This window comes from Leucopleurus acutus, assembly GCF_964270905.1.
Source record: "Leucopleurus acutus genome assembly, chromosome: 9".
In the NCBI taxonomy this organism is placed as follows: domain Eukaryota; kingdom Metazoa; phylum Chordata; class Mammalia; order Artiodactyla; family Delphinidae; genus Leucopleurus; species Leucopleurus acutus.
Window position 1 is genome coordinate 107,472,477 of NC_139144.1, and position 18,062 is coordinate 107,490,538.

Genomic DNA, 18,062 nt, shown 5'->3' on the forward strand with positions numbered 1-18,062 from the left:
TTATTTTTCTTTTGCTACTTGTGCTTTTAGTGTCATAGCTAAGAGGGCTTTACCTAACCCGGGTCATGAAGATTTGCTACTATGTTTTCTTCTAGGAATTTTCCAGTTTCAGCTCTTAAATTTAGGTCTATGACCCATTATGAGTTAACTATTTTTTATATGGTGTAAGGGGTCCAAATCCATCCTTTTGCACGTGGATATCCAGTTATCCTAGGACCAACTGTTGAAAAGGCAGTTATTCCCCCATTGAATTTTCTTGTCATCCTTGTTGATAACCAGTTGACCATAGGTGTGAGGGTTAACTTCTGGACCTTCAGTTCTTTCCCGTCGGTCTGTATGTTCATCCTTCGCCCGTACCTCACTGTCTTGATCACCGTAGCTTTGTAGAATGTTTTTAAATCGGCAAGCGTGAGTACTCCAACTTTGCTCTTCTTCTTCAAGGTTGTTTTGGCCACTTGGGGCATCCGATACTATACTGGGCCTACTCCCCTCAAGCTTCCCTGGAATCTTTCTCACCGTGGAGGGTAGGGAGCTCCATACTGGTGAGTCCAGCCCATCTTCCTGGATCTCTGCGCCAGTGGACACAGGTGATTCCTGCATCTTCCTTATGGCACCATCTCTGTTTGGGATCCACGACACCCTTTCTAGGTGTTTTCTGTCCTTCACTTGCTGCTGCTTTTGTCTTCTTTTCCGATTCTTCCTCATCTCTCCGAGCTCTGAATATTGGAAAGTGCCAGGTCCAGCCCTCGAATCTCTTTTCTTCCCTACGTCAAGCCTCTCCCGGGGGACTTCATTCAGTCTCAAGGCTTTAAATATCATCTACATACTCATAACACCCACATTTCTATCTCCAGTCTAGTTCTCTCTCTTGAATTCCAGACTCACGTGTCCACCTGCCACTGACATCTCCATTTGGGCATCCCATGGGCATTTCAAACTTAGCACATCAGAGGACCGAGCAGTGTTGTCCATCCCAGGAAATGACAACCCCATCCTTCCTGTCCCTCATGCTGAAACGCTGGGGTCAGTCTGGACCCCTCCTTCTCTCCTATCGAGTCCCAGCTCCATCTTCCAGTGGCCTCCAGAATCCAGTGGGGTGTTGCGCCCCCAACACAGTTACCTCCTCCTCGTGAGCCACCATCATCCCTTGCCTGGAGTAGAGCAGGCCTCCTGCAGCTCTCCCTGATCTGCCAAGTCCACGGGGCAGCCGTACTGGTCCCAGGAGCGTCAGCTCCCTGCTCAAGCCTTGCAGTGGGTTAGGGCCAAGGTCCCGCCTTGGCCCAAAGGCCCCAGGCAACCTGCCCCTCTTCTCTTCCATCACCTGTCTCACCTCACCTTCTTTACTCGGCCCCCCTTGCACACCTGCCACCCACACTGGCCTGTTCCAGAGTAGCCAGGCATGCCCTGTTTTGGGGTCTGCTCCCCTGTTGTTCCCCCTGACTGGAGCCCACTTCGCCCCATTCTCCATAAGCCTCCGCCGGCTCCGACCCTGTATTCAAATATCACCCCCTTAAGTGTCGTATTTAAAGTCACAGTCTACCCTCACCTATCAGCACTTCCTAGCTTCCTTTACTACTTTGTTTCCTCTGAGCCCCCAGCCCTACGTGACGTACTTTAGCTTTTTTACTTACCTTGTTCCTTGTATGCTTATCAGGACGTGTGCTCGTGAGAGCACAGATTACACCCGTTAAGTTCTCTGCTGTAGCCTTCAGGATCCAGACGATGGCTGGCACGTGGTAAAGGTTTAATAAGTATCGGCTGAATAAAAGAAAAACTGTTTTCATTTGAAGGAATGAATGTGGTAGGCAGAATGGTGACCCTCTCAAAGAAGCCATGTCCTAATGCCTAGAGCCTGAGACCATGTGAAGTTACTTGGTGAAAGGTAACGAAGGATGCAGATGGGATAAAGGTCGCTATGGAGCTGCCCTAGGAGAAGGGAGCACCCTGGGTGACCTGGGTGGCCCAATGCAATCACAGCTTCCTTGAGAGTGGACGAGGGTGACGAAGAGGATCACAGGGACACGACCGGGGAGAAGGTCAGGGGTCAGCTGCCCCGCCGGCCTGGAAGGCGGGACGGCCCCAGGGCCAGCAACGAGGGCAGCCTCTAGAGCTGGAAGAGGCGAGGAATCCACTCTCCCTGCAGCTTATCCGAGCCCAGTGAGGCCCCTGGGGGCCTTTTCACCTACAGAGCCGGGATAAACCTGTGTTGTTTTCAGCCACTAAGTTTGTGGTGACTCAGTAGAGCAGCAATGGGAGACCAGTGCAATGCATAAATGCATGAACCACGCTAGCAGCCACCTAAGTTAACAATTTCATCTCCCTGCGGTTCGAGCCTCAGCCTCAGAAAACTGCAGCCAGCCAATCAGACAACTGTACTGGTTCCTTCTGTGCGCCCAGAACTCTGCAGGATCTCAAGAAACAAAACAAAAGGGGTCTACAGTTGATGGCTGCAGAACGTTCTAACAGACGCCAGAAACAAACTCCAGCGACACCTGCAGGAGCATCGGCCCTCAGCCCACCCCTCTGTGGCCATGACATTGATTCCAGTCTTTGCACAGACCCTGGGGAGCCTGGGGCCCCTGGAGTTAGCGCCTGTGGCCTCCTAGCCCCACTGCATTCCTGACCCGACACAGAGCCACAGCCCCACTTAGTCACCCACCAAGCTTCTGAAAGTCTGTTTCCTCTTCCCAGAGTGAAGTTCTGCCACCACTGAAGAGGTTAAAAAGAACGTGCCACGTGTCACGTTTTGTGTCGTAAAGAATGTGACACGGGGCCTCCCTAGGGGCGCAGTGGTTGGGAGTCCACCTGCCGATGCAGGGGACGCGGGTTCGAGCCCCGGTCCGGGAAGATCCCACGTGCCGCGGAGCAACTGGGCCCGTGAGCCACAACTACTGAGCCTGCGGGTCTGGAGCCTGTGCTCCGCAACAAGAGAGGCCACGACAGTGAGAGGCCCACGCACTGCGATGAAGAGTGGCCCCCACTTGCCACAACTAGAGAAAGCCCTCGCACAGAAACGAAGGTGCAACACAGCCAAAAATAATAAATAAATTAAAAAAAATTAAAAAAAAAAAAAAGAATGTGACAAGAACTCTAAAGGTCATTCCAAGTAGGAGATGGAAAAGCGTGAACGGGGGCCCTCGTTGGCATATAGTAAAGGTGGAGTTGGCGAGGACGCATCACCCTTGAGACACTAAGGCTCAGGGTGTTAGACAGACAACAGCCACGCAACCACGGGTCGGCTCCTGGGGCCGCGGGAACAAAGCACCGCACACGGGGTGGCCTAAATCGACAGCATCTGTTCCCTCCCGGCTCCTGAGGCCAGAGTCCGAGGTCCCAGCGCTGGCGGCCGGCCTCCCTGGAGGCACTGGGGAGGAGCCCTCCTGCCTCTTCCCGCTGGGTGGGAGCGGCGATCCGGCCGTCCTCGGCTCACAGCGGCATCACCCACGTCTGCCCCACGGTCCCAGCCGGCATCTCGCAGGGTGTCTGTGTCTCCTCTTCCCGGAGGGACACCCGTCCTATCGGATTAGGGTTCGCCCTGCTCCAGCTTTTGACCTCATCTTCACCTGTTCCGTCGGCAACAACCCTACTTCCAAATAAGGCCAAACTCTGAGGTTCTGGGGGTTAGGACTTCAGCCTGTCTTTGGAGGCATAATTCAACCCCTGACACCAACTGTAAGGAATTTTAACACGTAAGTGTGTTGAAGAAGCAAATATAATATGCGTGAAGCAAAGACCTACGAGAGAGCTTGTCACAGGTGCTGGACGGGACAGTTGTGGTGCAGGAAGGGACGCGCTGTGTGGGACAGATGACGTGAGAGAGGCCGGAGGATTTAGGAGGGACGGAACTCGGGCCTTTGGGAAGGAGCTCTGTGCATAAAGTCTGGAGGAGGGACGCCTGGGGCCCCCATGCAGCCTGTGGCAGACGCTCAGGCGCCCGGCTGTCCGGGGGCACCGGCTGCTGGACGCCCATGGGCTGAGCCTCCCCTGAAGCCGCCTCCTGGCCCCCCCACCCCCTCCAGCCCCTCCTCGCAGGGTTTCCCACGAGCATCCCTTCATAAGGGCAGTCTGAGCCACCTGGTTTGCAGAAGACAGGAAGAGAGACTAAACGCAGGTATTTCGTCTTTCAAATAGAATCGGCTCCAGCCACAGGATGGTCAGGTCAGCAACGGAAAACCAGGCAAAGAACAATGTGATCGAACATCTTCATTCTTTCCTCTTTCCCCACTTACATAAGGATTTTCTGACTGCAGTGTGGAGAAGTGACTGATACACAAGCGACGAGAGCAGCACGACTGTGGCATCTCTGTGATGGATCTAACGTGCCCGGACCACCAGAAGGTCACTTAGGCAGACGCGTGCGTCTCCACTCCAGCCGTCAGCCCTGGGGCTGAGCATCTGCGGAGGGGAGAAGCGCGCTGCCTGGGAAGCCCAGCTGCCTGTAAAGCTGCATCAGCGTAAACATCCTGTAGGAGCCCAGCCTCTAGGAGCCCGGCCGGGGCGTGCAGGGATTAGCATAATGAAGTGAGAGGGAATATTGACATTTTGTGTATCTGCAGCCTGGTAATGCTCTATGAAGAGAGAGATCTCAGCGCTAATGGAAATGTAATTGATGTACAAGTGGGATTCTTACAGTGATTCCGAAGGCAAAGAGCTCGCCTGTAAAATAGATAACATTGGAGGGAGCAGCGGGAGCCCCGAGGCGTTAATCTCAGCTGCACGCCTGGTGCCAAACACTAATAAGTTAGCGCGTGTTTTAATTCACATGGGTACCACCGCTCCAGATCAGGCGGCCCGGGGATGCGCAAATCACCAAGAGCCCGTCATCAGTTCATTTCTTCTCCCTCAACAAAGTGTCTATGGCACGAGGTGACAGTCCGGGGGGAGAAGGTCAGAAAGGGCTCGTCAGCAGGCGTCCCAGATGCATGAACAGAAGCGCTGTGGTTTGATGCCTGCTGGGTACGGCTGCGGCTCAGGGCTTCTCCTGCTGGGGCCACGGCAGCCCCCAGTGCCAGGGCCTTCCGGACAGCGATGACGCTCTTCATGCTGTTCTGAGGGGTGTAGAGGGCGGTGCTGGGCCCGGCTCCGGCAGGACTTCAGGCTGCTTAACCCGTTGGCTTCTGGAGGGATTCAGCCGGTGGAGGCACAGGTGGAATTCCTGAAAGTGGGGGAAGGGAGGGGCCAGGACGTTTTCCCGCTTGGAGACCCAGGAGGCCTTGGTAGCTGGGGGTCTCCTGCGTGGCCCCCACTGCCTCTGGAGCCCAGGAACCTGTCCCCCTTCTGTCCCTCTGCTTTAGGAACGCGGTGGCTTCAGGGGTAGCACCGCCACCTCCTGAGACCCAGTGCCCTGCATCGTCTCCCTTTGCTTTAATCCTTCGACTGTTCACCTGGTTGGAAGCTGGCTCCGTCCCCTCTTAGAGGTCTGGGACTCTGATCTCTTGTGACGCGGTCGATTTGGCTTGACGCGGAAGCAAGTCCAGGGACTTGCTTCTCAGAAGAAAGTTTTTCAGGGAATAATGCAAAATACAGGGGCTTAAAAAAGAGAGCAATTGCATTGAAACATACTTATCGAAACATTTGAACAAATGTGTGAGAGTAACATGCACACCTCTTAGTCAGTGCATTGAACGATAAGGCCCGTGGGTGCTGGCGCTTCTGAAGGAATGATGTGTGTAAACAACATTGTGAGATCTCTGCAGAGGTGTGCTGCATACTGAGAGGTCTGCAATCATGTGATGTAAGAAGTGCCTGCGTTGTGCTGGTGACAGAGACACAGGGTGAGCTCAGTTAATGGTGGTTTGTTGCCACGTTCATGATTAAAGGGCAAGGGGCTTCCCTGGTGGCGCAGTGCTTAAGAGTCTGCCTGACAATGCAGGGGACATGGGTTCAAACCCTGGTCCGGGAAGATGCCACATGCCGAGGAGCAACTGAGCCCGTGCACCGCAACTACTGAGCCTGCACTCTAGAGCCCGCGAGCCACAACTACTGAGCCCACATGCCACAACTATTGAGCCCGCATGCCGCAACTACTGAAGCCCGTGTGCCCTAGAGCCCGTGCTCCAAAACAAGAGAAGCCACTGCAATGAGAAGCCCGCGCACCACAACGAAGAGTAGTCCCCGCTTGCCGCCACTAGGGAAAGGCCACTCGCAGAAATGAAGACCCAATGTGGCCAAAAAAAAAAAAAAAAAAAAAAAATTAAACGGCATGCTAAATGTTAGTTGGAGGTTAGTGAAAATAAAGATATTATTTCCCATCCTAATACAGGGACTCCTGAATTTTATCCACAGACCTTTTTTCTTTTTATTGGAGTTGATTTACCATGTTGTGCTAGTTTCTGCTGTACAGCAAAGTGAATCAGTTATACATATCCACATATCCACTCTTTTTTAGATTCTTTTCCCATGTAGGTCATTACAGAGTACTGAGTACAGTTCCCTGTGCTATACAGCAGGTCCTTGCAGTTATCTATTTTATATACAGTAGTGTGTATATGTCAATCCCAATCTCCCAGTTTATCCCTCCTGCCCTTTCCCCACTGGTGACCGTAAGCTTGTTTTCTGCATCTGCGCCTCTATTTCTGTTTTGCAGATAAGTTCCTTTGTACCATTTTTTCGGGTCCCACACGTAAGCAGTATCATACGATATTTGTCCCTCTCTGTCTGAGTTACTTCACTCAGTATGACAATCTCTAGGTCCATCCATGTTGCTGCAAATGGCCCACAGACCTCTTGGAGGGTCTGTGAAATCTCAGTTCACAGCCCTGTGTAGATGAGACAATCGGCCTTGGAGTTTCAGGTTGAGACTCACTGCCCTTCCCCCAACTGGCCATGTCATTGTTACCCAGGTTTCTGAGTGACCGTTGCTTTCCCTTTCCCCCAGATGTCTGGCCACACTGTTGCTTAGCCCTGCCGTGACCCCGTGGAGGGCGGAAGTATGCTGGTCTCCAAGGCTGGGTGCTCTAGAGAGGCACCCGCCTGGATACAGCAGAAACCCACCTTCCAAGACCGCCTTTGGATTAGAAAGCCTGATCTCACTTCCAAAGCCCTTCCGGCCTCTCCTCTTCACGGGGTGGGAATCAGAGCAGATTGGGCTCTCAGAGCAGAACTCCACTTTTAATATTTTAGGGAAATTATAGAAGAATATATTTTCTCATGGGAGACAGTTTCCTGGCCCCAAACAAGCCATTAAGTCGGGGGCGGCTCGAGCAGCCTCCTTTCATAATGGAGTCACGTGCGTGCGTCTCTGGCCTCAGCAGCGTCCCCAGCGGGGTCAGACAGATGCTTTCTCAGGCGTCCCGGGCGTAAAGGCCAGGTGCGGAGGCCACAGCCTCCAGTACAGTGGGGGAGACCGCCGCACCCCATCCTAGGGTCAAGGGGCTGGAATGCTCCTCCGTGGAAAGACCAGAATACATTCAGGCAGACTGCTGGGGAAAGACAGAAAATAAAATCAGTGAAACCAGCTGTTCAGCTAAATTGGTTTTTCTTCCCCCTTTAATTAAATTGACTGGTCGGGTAAAAAATTAGCAGTGTGACTGTTACGTGGATCCTACATTCACTGTATGACTCATGGGGTCACGGGGTCCCTCCCTGTAGGTGGTAACTTACTACACACCCTGTGTTATTAGTGTCCCAGGGCTGCTGGAACAAAGCACCACAAACGGTGGCTTAGGTAATGGAAATTTACTGTACCACCACTCTGGAGGCTGGAGGCCCGAGACCAGGGTGTTGGCAGGGTGGGTTCCTGCTGAGGCCGCGAGGGAGAATCAGTCCCAGGCCTCGCCCCAGCTCCGCTGGCTTCTGCCATCTTCGGCGTCCCTGGGCCCCTAGGAGCATCACCCCCATCTTCACGGGGGGTTTCCCGTGTGCGCCTATCTCTGTGTCCAGGTTTCCCCCTTTTATGGGGACAGTCTTATGGGATTAGGGTGCACCATAATGACTACATCTTAACTTGATCATATCTGCAAAGACCCTATTTTCTTTTTTTTTTTTGATGTGGACCTTTTTAAAAGTCTTTATTGAATTTTGTTACAATATTGCTTCTGTTTTATGTTTTTGGGTTTTTTTTTTTCTGGCCCTGAGACATGTGGGGTCTTAGCTCCCCAGCCAGGGATTGAACCCACACCCCCTGCATTGGAAGGCAAAGTCTTTGGGACCACCAGGGAAGTCCCAAAGACCCTATTTTCGAGTGAGGCTGCCTTCTCAGGTACAGGGGTAGGACTCCAACATGTGAATTGGGGGGGATGTAATTCAACTGATAAAACACATGATGTTATGAAATTGGAAGCCTCTCACAGCAGGAACCCGGCGTCCTGCTCTCTCTTATTTCTCAGATACGTGGTGATATCACTAAAACCGGGCGAGCCAAATTCACACAGGCCTCAGGCCCACGCTCAGGTCAGCCCAGGATGGGAAGAGGGCAGCGACAGAAAACGCCTCACCTGGAGATGGGCTCCCTCCGCGGGCTGGGGGCAGGGGCAGTAAACCAGCAGTGCTGAAACTGCCAGCAGGTCGGGCACACCGTTCATCACCGCATGTGGCTGATTAATACCGTCAGCTGATGTTCACACGGGTTGTATTGCCGCCGGAACAGCAGAGGTTTCTGCTCCCATGTGGAAAGGGGCCGACCCAGGACTCGGAATCTCCTCCTCTGTGGAACACACCTCGGGTGGCCCTTCAGTGGAGGTACAGGAGAAGCCGATCGGGGGTGGACTCTCCTACCTCTCACTGTGAGATTTGGGGGACAGTCCCGTGTAAGCAGAGGTATGATGGAGCAGAAAGAACCCGGGAAGCTAGAAGAGCGCCTCCCGGGCTCAGCTCTGCTCCCGTGTCTGTGGCCTGTCCTTTACCCACCTTGGGCCCCAGTGTCCCCATCTGTTCAAGGTAGGCCCTGAGCTCACTGGGGCTCTTCCGTGATCTTCCACCTGTCTGGGGGCACCACGCCATTCTGATCCACGGGAGGTGTCGGCCCAGCCCAGGACTCCCGATGCATTTGCCTTAATAAGGGGTTGTCTGGTTACATGGAACAGACACCCCTCAACCTAGCTGGACTAGATGGGTTTTGCTGGAAGGAGACCCAGGCCACCCCGTGGATGCCCAAGGCGGAAGCAGGACAGCTGGGCTGAATGAATTGCAGAATTGGGCTGTCCAAGACAAGGCTCGTCCCTGTCACGTGGGGACATACGCACACGTGCACACACGCAGGCGCACATGCTTTTGGCCACCTCAGCGTTGACCCGTCCGGCTCTCTTGACCTTCCGCTCAAGTACCCACCGCTGCTGCTGACCCCTGGTCTCTTAGTTAAAATTCTCTAGAAAGAGAGGAGAAATTGACTGACTTTCGGTCAGCGTGGGTTGCTTCTCCCTGGGTTAGCTGTTGGTCCTTGGTGTAATCAGCTGTGGAAGGAATTTAGAAGAGAGGAAATTGCAAAGGAAAGGACAGAGGCCGGGGCCGGGGCAGATTCTCCAGGAAGGGGTGTGGGTGGGCAGCCAAGACAACCAGGGGGTTTGTATTTCCTTTATTTTAAATTAATTTTTATTGGAGGATAGTTGATTCACAATGTCGTGTTAGTTTCTGCTGTACAGCAAAGTTATACATATACATGGATCCCCTCTTTTTTCTGTTGCAATGCTCAAGAATGTGTATTGATTGACTGAACAAACAAAGCCCATTGCAGTCCACGCTGCTGTGGTTTGCTGCCACCACCCAAGTCCATGCTGCTGGCAGGGGTCCCCCATGCTGAGTCATGGGGGGGGAGGGCTCCCCCTCCCCCGGGGAAGCCGGTGGGATCCAGTCCCCTGTCGCCCCAGCCCCTGTGCCTGGGCCAGTATGTCATGTTCCCACACACTTGTTGAGCCTTGAGGTGGTGGCACAGTGCTGAAGGGACAGGTCAGGTGCGTTCACAGGACGGTGTCGTGATGGCCATGGGAGCTCCGGCCGGCCCGTCCCTGCTCCCGACTTTGGCCGTGATTCCGGGGCCCGTCTCTTTTGCTTCCTGCGGTTTTCGCCTTCTATTCACCCCATGAACTATCTGATGTATTCCCAATAAATTCCTTTTTTGCTTAAGTTAAAGCTCCTGTAGCCAAGACCCCTGAATAATTGGCATTTAGTATTGAATAGATGGCTGTTGAGTAAGTGAGTGACTTAATGGTGGCCATGGGTTGCAGAAGAAAGTTTGCTGTGGTTTCAAGGCGCACCGATTGCCCCTGATGGCTGTTCCCCGAGCCCTGTGGGTGCCCTTGGGCAGGGCCCGCTGGGTGCCTTGGGAACCGTGCAGCCTGCTGTCTTTGTAGGTCAAGGGCAGGGTGTGCTCAGGACCACGTCTTGTGGTCAGCAGCCCCACACGCTGCTTTTACCTGTCCCCACCTGTCCCATACAGTCAATGATTAGGTCACATAACTTAAATATTTATCGAGCGCATATCTCATGCCGAGCAAAGATGGGGAGCCCTTGACCCGAGATGCCACTAAAACAGGGCGGTGACGAACCTCCCCATAAAGGCGTCTTGCACATGTTTACAATTCTTGGGTCAGAGGGTATGTTCATTTGAAATTTGGAGAGATGACGCTAAATTGCCCACCCCGGGACTGTGTCAGTTCACCCTCGCACCCAGCTTCCCACTCCCACCCCCCCACTGCATCTTTGCCGGTCAGCTGGGTGGGAAATCGTGTTCCAGTTGAGTCCTCGTTTGCACTGATGTTTTTATCATCAGTGAGGAAGGAGATCTTTCCATATATATAAAACCGTTTGCATTTCCTCAGGCAAGTTATAAACCACTTGCTTGTCGGCTTCTTCGTCATGAGATGGTGATGATCGCGAGAATCCCGGGTTGCCGCGAGAATTTCGCCAGGTGTGCTCTGTAACACGCTCCATGCATCTCCCGTTACCCAGTGGTCTCTCCCCAGGGCACCAGATTCGACTGCATGAAACAGTCACAGAAAAAAACAGCAAGAAGTTATAGAATTTTGCCAAATATGCTCAAAAATGTAAATTTTTGTTACATATGTCCCACACAGTCTTGAAAACCCAACCCCTCTTAGTCAAACAAATCCCGGTCCACCGCAGTGAGCCAAGGCCCATTTGCTTCCGGGACATCAAGGCTGTTGATGGACTAACTGACCGTTCGCCAGGAGGTCCTCTGGTGGTTGGAAAGGAAGGCCCTTCCGCCCTCGGGAACCCCGTGGTCACTTTCTTCTTTCGCGGTTCCCACCTGGGCACCGTCACCACCCCTGCCTCCCCCTGGCCCAAGACAGCACTCCTGGGGGGTCCCTGCCTTCCAAGCAGTAACTTTCAGAACGCTACCGTCCCTCTGCAGAGCACCCCCATGGCCCGCTCACTCCTCCTGGAACCGCCTTTCTTTCTTTCTCTGCGCTCTCCCAATCCAGCTGAAGCTCCCCACTGACGCCCAGTGGTTTTATATAAAACAGAGGAGCCCGCCCTCCTCCACGCCCCGTCACTGGTCGCTCTCCCTCCAGGGTTTCCCTCCCCGCCCTCTGAGTACAACTACCCACGTCTCGAGCGTGCTAGCAGGCGCTGGTTGAGGTTGAAATTGGGGACAGTGCGTTAAAGGCATTCTTAAGGTAATTGAGGTAAACGTATTAGAAACAAACCCACAAAAGTTGCTTCTGAATAAAAGGGGGATCTTTGTGCGCCAAATAATCCAGGTCAGTTCTCTCCGATGCTGGCATTGGTCGGACTCCAGGCCTCTTCTCACTTCTCTGTGCAGGCCTCCCTGGCAAATTCTGTGAAGGTGCCCGATTGGATGCAGGGAAGCCGGCATGAGCACTTACCCCTCCTGGGCACTCGTCTGTCCTTCCTCGGCACTACCGGCAACGCGCGGCTGGGCCCCCACGGGCTGCCCCAGGGCTCAGAAGGATTATTAGGTGGCGCCCGCTCTCTGTTATTAAGGTGCTTCCCGTTCCAATCGATGCTGTTTGCACGCAACCTAGCGCCTTTGATCCAAGGTTGTTTACCTGCCCGGGGACACCAATAACTCCCTGAACCATGGCTCAGCTCCAGGAGCTCCCGGGGACCCAGATCTAGTTCTAGAACAATCGACTCTAAGTTGTTTAAGAAGCTTGTGTACATTAAAACGGCCATAAATCACGGTAATGAACCCACCAGCGTGGAGGGAAGTTCATTACACGACAGGGAAAGAAGCCCCGTCCCCCCAGCGCATACGCCTTTATTATGGTAAGATTTCTTGGGGCCAACCGTTCAGCAAGGAGGGTTTATAAACATATCGTTTCAACCCTTGGAAGGATTTCAGCATAATTTGCTGGGGCTCCTTCAGCGAGGTGAAGGTGTCTTCAAGTCTCTGCAGAGGAATAAAAACTGGAGATGTGGCTGTTTGTGCGCATACGAATTCGCAGCATCTGAGATATTTCCTACTTTCCAAACTAAGTAGGTCTGCCTTGGGCCCAGCCGGCACGGCAGGGCCCGAGAATGTCTGGCAAAGGCACAGGACGCTCCGAGGCGGGCATGTGCCTGCCGGGCATCCCAAGGTCGGCTGTCTTTCTGAAATCCTTGCATTTGGAAGTGGAAACGCTGATGCATTTCAGCACAGTCCTCATCTGATTTCCATTTGCAAATGAGCAGGAATGATTTCTTCCACTCACCCTTGGTGATTAACCGTTGGCAATCAACACCGCGCAAACATATGCGCCTGCCCCAGTTTCAGTTTCACCATGGGGACCCTTCAGAAATGTCACAGCTCAGGTTTCTGGGTCAGGAAGTAACAGGCCTAGGTAACTGCAGGTGCTTCACCTTGAGCTTGGGGTCTGGGCTGCTTCTGGTCTCCAGTCTCTTCCTTTCAAGTCCCGGTCCTTCTGCTGGCTGTCTCTGGTGGGCGACAGCCAGGGAACCTGCTCTGGGGACTTATGTGAAGGACGCTGCTGGCTGCTGGCATCGCTCATTGTGGGCAAAGGAGTCGTGGGGTTATTTGGACATTTATTCCGGGATCAGTTCACCTCTCCGAAGGGACCGCTGTGAAGGGTCATCTCACTGGGCTACTTGGGCATTCTGTGTCCCCTGCCCCAGCCCCAGAGGCTGTCAGGACACTTCCCTCTGTGTGCCTCAGGTCCTCTTCTCCCCGGAGGTGCCCCTTGAGCTGTTCCTCACGTCTCTCAGGGCGGGATCCCTCTGCCTCCTCAGACAGCAGCCGAGAAACTCAGGGATGTTTGTCTGTGAAAGAGAAAAGGAAGGGCTTCCCTGGTGGCGCAGTGGTTGAGAATCCGCCTGCTGATGCAGAGGACACGGGTTCGAGCCCTGGTCCAGGGAGCCTGTGCATCTGGAGCCTGTGCTCTGCAACGGGAGAGGCCACAACAGTGAGAGTCCTGCGCACCGCGATGAAGAGTGGCCCCTGCTTGTCACAACTAGAGAAAGCCCACGCGCAGAAACGAAGACCCAACACAGCAAAACTAAATAAATAAATAAAAGAGAAAAGGAAATCCACTTCTGGGTCCATATGGTTCACATACCCAATAAACTTGACCTTGGGAAGTCCATAAACAATATTCAGTCTGGAGCAAGCATTTCATCTTCACCTGTGTCCCCCAGGGGGCAGGGGGAGGGCCTAGGACAGAATGTGGTCGGTGGGAGCAGCTTAGAGAGAAGGAAGTCATCTAGCAAAATGAAATACCTCAGATCTTGAATTTTTTTCTCAAAGAAAACGACACTGGCCTCCTCCTTCCTCTCCGACTGTTCCGGCTCCAACTCCCAGGCCCGTGCAAATCCATTGTCCCAAAGGCCGCCCTCTGTCTGCACGTCCCACCCGTCACCAAGACGCAGAGCCTTCCCCCTGAGCAGCTCCTGGTCCACGCCCCCCTGGTCCACGCCTTCACCGGTCGCCACCTCAACCCCACAGCGTCCTGCCAGCTCTTGCGGGTCTATTAAACGTTGCGTTTGCTCAGGGTTCAGGCCCACGTCTCTTCTCATGCTAGACTGGCCTCCTGTGCGACTGATCTCATTTCCTGGTTCCAACTCCCAGGGCTGCATCTGAACTCCCCACCTCTGCTTAGAGCTCCAGACAGAAATATTCAGCTGCCAGTTTGAGGTCTCCACTTGGATGCCTCTCAGGCAACTCAAATTCAACTTGCGCAAGACTAGACTCTCCTCCTCACGCCACGTCTGCAGCGTCAGTCCCGGGTGGGTGAGCCGGGCACACGGGAGTCCCTGTGGTCCTTCCCATCCTCAGCCTACACAGCGGATCCTCCACCAGGATGCCTGGGGTCTCCCACCTAAATAGCTCCTGGATCGCCTTCTCTTTAGCCCTCTCTTCCTCGTCTGAAGCTTCATCTGTTCCCACCTCAGCCTTTGCAATAGCTTTGCTGCTCTCTCTGCGTTTATTTTGGCCTTCTTGAACCCATTTTCCACGTTGAAGCCAAAATGGCATTTTGGACCTTCAAAAAATGTCTTCAGTAGCTGCCGTGCGCGTGGAGTCAAGTCTGACACCTGTCGCGTGGCCAGTAAAGTCCTGCATGATTTGTCTGCTGTTCTGACCTTGCTCATGCCACTTTGTCGCTCACATTCTTTCCAGAGCACAATGTGAATACGTTCTGGCATTCTGATGTCCCTTACTGTAGGTTTTCTTACAGCTTATTATGCTGACCTGAATGGGAATGGGTGAAAAAGACAGGCAACGCCAGCCCTGATAAGGTGGTAGAGAGACAGCTGGAACTCTCCTGTATTGCTGACAGGAATAGAAGTTGGTTCAACCACTTTGAAAACTGTTTAACAGTCTCTACTAAAGCGGATCATACAGCCTGTGGTCACTAATTCTACTTACCCGTATGCACCCAAAATGCAAACTCAGTCAACCTAAAGAGGCAAACAGGAATGTTCATGGCAGCAACATTTGTAATAACCCCTAACTGGAAATAACCCAAATCCACCAGCAACAGGATGGACAAATAATTGGTGATATATTCATTCAGTGAAAAACTAGACGGCAATGAAAATCAAACCATTGCTGTAGATAACAACACGGATGGATAGCTCACATACACTTCAGTTTAAAGTTTTCTTTAAAAGATAACGTGCTACCGTATTGGACTTCCCTGGTGGCGCAGTGGTTAAGAATCCTCCTGCCAATGCAGGGGACGTGGGTTCGAGCCCTGGTCTGGGAAGATCCCACATGCTGCGGAGCAACTAGGCCCATGTGCCACAACTACTGAGCCTGCGCTCCAGAGCCCGCGAGCCACAACTACTGCAGCCCGCGTGCCACAGCTACTGAAGCCTGTGCGCCTAGAGCCCGTGCTCCGCAACAAGAGAAGCCACTACAATGAGAAGCCCCCGTAACGAACTAGAGAAAAGCCCGCATGCAGCAATGAAGACCCAATTCAGCCCAAAATAAATAAACTACAAAAAAAAAAAAAAAAAAGAAGAAGAAAGGAAAGATAATGTGCTACTGTATAGCACAGGGAACTCTGCTCAATATTCTGTAAAAACCTAAATGGGAAAAGAATTTGAAAGAGAATAGATACATGTATATGTATAACTGAATCACTTTGTTGTACAATGGAGACTAACACAACACTGTTAATCAACTCTACTCCAGTATAAAATAAAAAAATTTAAAAATTATGTATGTGAATCTAATCTGGAAAAAAAGAGATAATGTACTATATGCTAATCAAGACAATCTAGAGATTCATGTCCTTCAGTTCCGGGAAATGTACTGGTATTAATTTTTTGGTAATTCCCTCTTTTTTGTTTTATCTCCTCTCCTTTCTGGAATTCCTGTTAGTCTAATGTTTGACTTTTTGGGGTTGATCCTCCAATTTCTTTATTTTTTTATGCTACTCCATCTCTTTGTCTTCTTATTCTTTTTTCTGAGAGATTTCTTCAAATTCCTCTACCAAACTTTCTATATTTTTTATTATTCCTTATACTCTCAATATCAAAGAGCACTTTCTTACTTGTAAGTCGTTCCCCCTTTGAAACAACATTCTATTCTATTGCTTCATGAATCCAATATCTTCTCTTATTTCTCGAAAGATATTAATTACAGGAGGTTTGTTTTTTTAGTTTTTCTTCTGCTCTTTGTATTACCTTTGCTTCTTATAGTTTCTTTCATTTTTCTTTATCTTTGTCTTCATACTGGAGGCTTTCCCCGAATGTCTTCTGATATTTGGCTATCAGCTCACATTTGAGAATAAGGCACTAAAAGATTATTCAGAGCTCTGAGCATGTGGTAGATTAAATATAGCCGTAAATTCCTTCTACTCCTCCCACTGAGTTACATCCTGAGAATTCTAAGGCCAGATCATAAACAGCCTTGTGGCTTCTGCCCCAGCTTCTTGGAATTTTTGCTCATGGAGCTCAGCCGCCATGCTGTGCGGAAGCCCAAGCAGTCCCTCGGTGGGGGGCGGCCCACGTGGCGAGGAACAGCAGCCTGGACTGGGCCCCCAGCTGACAGCCGTGGGACTGAGCCATTCTGGAAGCCGACCCTCCAGCTCCAGTCCGTTGTGTGAAGGAGAAATGAACTGTCCACACTGAGTTCTGCCGGATTGTGGATTTGTGAGCAAAACAAGTGACTGTTATTATTTTAAGCCACTAGGTTTTGGGGGGGCGCTGTTACCCAGCATAGACCACTGCTTGTGCACATAGGCGTTTCAACAGTGTACTTGCTCTGGGGTGGGCAGGTGGCAGCCTGGCCTGTTGGTTAGGGAATCCCTAGATACCAGTGAAAGTAGACACTACCACCTCCCGCCTGGCAGCCAACGTGGGAGCTCCCTGAGAGCTCGCCCCCTCTCTCCCTTCTGCCTACACGCGGTGTCCTTGTGTAAGCAGCCTCTTTCATTCAGTCTCTCCAGAGAAGAAACCTCCAGTCTCCTGGAGGCGGAGGGTGGTTGCCGGTGGCGGGAGGGGACATGCAGGTCTCAGGGTGACGTGTACACATTGTCAAACAATCTCATGTTTGATGTAGAGGCAGTGAACAAGCACGTGAAGAGTTGGTCATCAGAGAAGTGGACATGGAAACTGCAATGAGACATCACTATACACCTATCAAAGTAAAAAATTGTGACAACACCAAATGAAGACTAGATCATTCATACGTTACTGGTGGGGATGCACAGTGGTCCAGCCACTGTGGAACATAGTTTGGCCATTCCTTTAAAAATTAAAAATGGACTTCTCCTGCAAGCCAGCAATTACGCATATATTCCAGAGAAATAAAAACTTATTTTCACATAGAAACATGTACGCACGTATTCATAGCAGCTTTCTTTCTAATAGCCCCAAACTGGAAACTACCCACATGCCCTTCAGGAGGTGAATGGCTAAACAGATGGGGTATAGCCATTCCATCCAACAGGATCCAGCCACCAATCCGAACCAGCTCTGATGCATGCAACAACTTGGATGAACCTTCAGGAAATTGTGCTGCCTGTAAGGAAACATACCGCATAAGTGAGATAACATAATTATCAGATCAGTGGTCCCCGGGGCTTAGGAATGAGGGAGAGAGGGCGGGTATGACGTAAAGGGGTCTGTGGTGATGACTCAGTTAAATAGCTTGATTGTGGTGATTACGTGAAGCTACACGTGTGATAAATCACACAGACAATCACACACACACACACACACACACACGTGTTTTTGCCTCTGGTCTTGACAGTGCACTGCGGTGATGGAAGATGCTCACGTGCGTGCTGGGGTGCTGGTGCAGGGTGCACAGGACCTTCCTGTGCATTTCTTTGCAACTTCCTGTGAATCTATAATTAATGCTAAATAAAAAGTTTTCTAAAAAATAGGCTGGGCCCGTGGACAGTGATAAATAAACAGTAACTAAAAGAAAGTTGTGGCCAACCTTGCATATTCAATCAAAGGCTTTCCCCCCCGCCCACGCTACGCTTTCCCGGTTCCTGGAAAGAGCACTGCTCTTGCCCGTCTGCGGCAGAGGCTGCTAGACTTCTCCCAGTATCTGTTTCTCCTTCTTCTCTGGCAATAGAATCCCTGACTCTTAGCTGGGTGTATATCCACCCAGAATAAAGATGGTCTTTTTAACCTCCCCTGCCTCTAGGTGGTTGTGTGACAAGGTTCTGGCCAGTGCTTTGTAAGCAGAA